Source organism: Pinus tabuliformis, chromosome 7 (genome assembly GCF_031772625.1).
Source record: "Pinus tabuliformis cultivar Carrire ecotype Pingquan chromosome 7, CPIR1, whole genome shotgun sequence".
In the NCBI taxonomy this organism is placed as follows: domain Eukaryota; kingdom Viridiplantae; phylum Streptophyta; class Pinopsida; order Pinales; family Pinaceae; genus Pinus; species Pinus tabuliformis.
This window is the reverse complement of record NC_142293.1, coordinates 1,275,321,634-1,275,323,822: the sequence shown is the minus strand read 5'-3', so window position 1 is coordinate 1,275,323,822 and position 2,189 is coordinate 1,275,321,634. Positions and strand designations below refer to the sequence as shown.

The window sequence follows — 2,189 nt, the reverse complement described above, 5'->3', positions numbered from 1 at the left end:
TGAATTTGTAAGAGTTTGTTAATTTGCAATAGATGTTAATTTTGCTATGACTATTTTTAAAAATGTTTATATTTATTAGGAAGGATTTTCGATAAATCAGTTTTAAAATTAGAAAAATATTTTAGATTTAAATTTAGAAATAAAGAAGTATTGAAGGGAAGTTTTTTTGGTGAATTGTATTTGTAAAGTTATTATATTATCTAATTTATTGGATTTTATTCAAAATTCAAAACTAATTTAAAAAAAATGGGCTGAAAATATCAGGTTACAACAAGAATTTTTTAAAATGATAATTTTTAAGATGTATAGTGTCGAATTTTTTTCGAATTAAAAATTTTCTATTCGAATTTTTATCGTCGAATTCGAACTTGGTAACTATGCTTTGACCTTGATTACTTCAAACAGTAACGGTAAAATAATTGTCCAACTGTATATTTCTTGAAGTATTTTTCAGACTTATACGGAATTTCGTAGTTGGACTTCGAAAATGACATTTATTCATATTTACAATAAACAGAGGGAGAGACCAGCAGTAAAATCATGCGCTATATGATGTGAAAATCATTGCAGATAAATAAAGAGAAACAGTGCCTTTTCTCGTCATAAACAGTTTACGGTGAGATGCCGACTCTCAACATCGGATAAGCACAGAGCGGAGCTTCTCTTCCAATCGTCATTCCGTAAGCTTCTGTCATATCCAGCTGGGACGGATCGCCTTCAACTCTCCAGTCGAAAGTGTGCACCAACTGAGCCAGTGCAAGCTCAATGGTAGGAACAGCCAGGGAAGAACCTGGGCATCCTCTCCTTCCTGCCCCAAAGGGTATCATGCTGAAGTCTGATTGATCTGTTAAATTGATATGTTCGTCTTCCATGAATCTCTCCGGCTTGAATTTGGAAGCGTCTGCTCCCCACACATTGGGATCCCTCCCTATAGCCCACACATTTACCATTTCCATTGTTTTCTTTGGTATGTAGTATGTTCCTACTGTCGCAGCCTCTACAGATTCGTGAGGAACAGCAAGCGGTGCCGCTGGATATAATCGGAGAGCCTCTTTCACGACACAGTGGAGGTATTTCATGGTTGACAGATCCGACTCCTTTACTTTACCGTGTTGGCCAACGACCGATTGGATTTCTTCTTGCAACCTCTTCATTGCATGGGGATTTCTAAGCAACTCACTCATTGCCCATTCTATCGTATTGGCCATCGTCTCCTTGCACCCCCGTACATGTTCTGCACGCAAAGTACACCAATTAATTCAAGATAATGATGAGGATGATAAATAGAATGAAAGAGCAGAATTTCAAGAGATATACAAGCACAAGGGCCTTCATGGTTTCCCGTGTGATATTGGTGTCGGTCTCAGCCATGCGGAGCAGCACATCCACGAAGTGTTGAACGCGAGGCTCTGCGTCCGCGTTTTTCCTGCCATTCGAGGGGACGGCCACGAAATGATTCAGATTAGCATGCTCGTCTATCATTTTGTCTAAGAATCCATAGAATGTTTTATGGATATTCTTGAAGCGCCGCTTGATACCTTGCAAATCAAGCCAATCAAAATACGGAATGAAGTCTCCAATGTTGAACTCTGCCAACGCAGCTGTCATCTCCACCAGAAGATCATTAAACCCTTTGAAATCGCCACCCAGATCGTCGTCACTAAATTTCCGGTTCGCCAACATTCGCCAAATTATATTGGAGGTCACACTAGAGATGGCCTCGCTCACATTCACACACATTCTTCCGCTCTCACTCTCCTCCCAAATTGAACGGATCATCTCAGACACCTCTTCCACGCGCATGCCCTTGAAGGACTCGATTCTTTTGGCAGTCAGGAGTTGTAATACGCATACTTTTCTCATTTGCCTCCAGTGATCTCCATATGGAGAAGACCACATCTTTAGAGTTGAAGAACATTAATCTCGCTGCAGTTGTTGAAGGTCGGCTTGCAAAGATCAAATCATAAGTTTTGAGAATTTGTTTGGCTGTCGCAGAAGAAGAAATTACGACTGCAGGCAGGGACGGAGCGCAAGCGGAGAAACAAAATAGGACCATATCTGTCAGCAAGGGCTTTAAAATTACAGTGAGCAGGCAGTTTCAATTGGTGCAGATTTCCAATGATGGCCATGCAGAGGGTCCTGGTGGCAATCTGGCGCTAATCCTTCTTTTGGGTAATAGCCATATGAAG

General features: G+C 40.6%; 1 pseudogene; it reads right to left on the bottom strand.

The window, feature by feature from the left end:
- Window positions 1–611: 611 nt before the first annotated feature.
- LOC149252124 (cytochrome P450 750A1 pseudogene) lies at window positions 612–1,208 on the bottom strand (annotated as a pseudogene).
- Window positions 1,209–2,189: the final 981 nt, after the last annotated feature.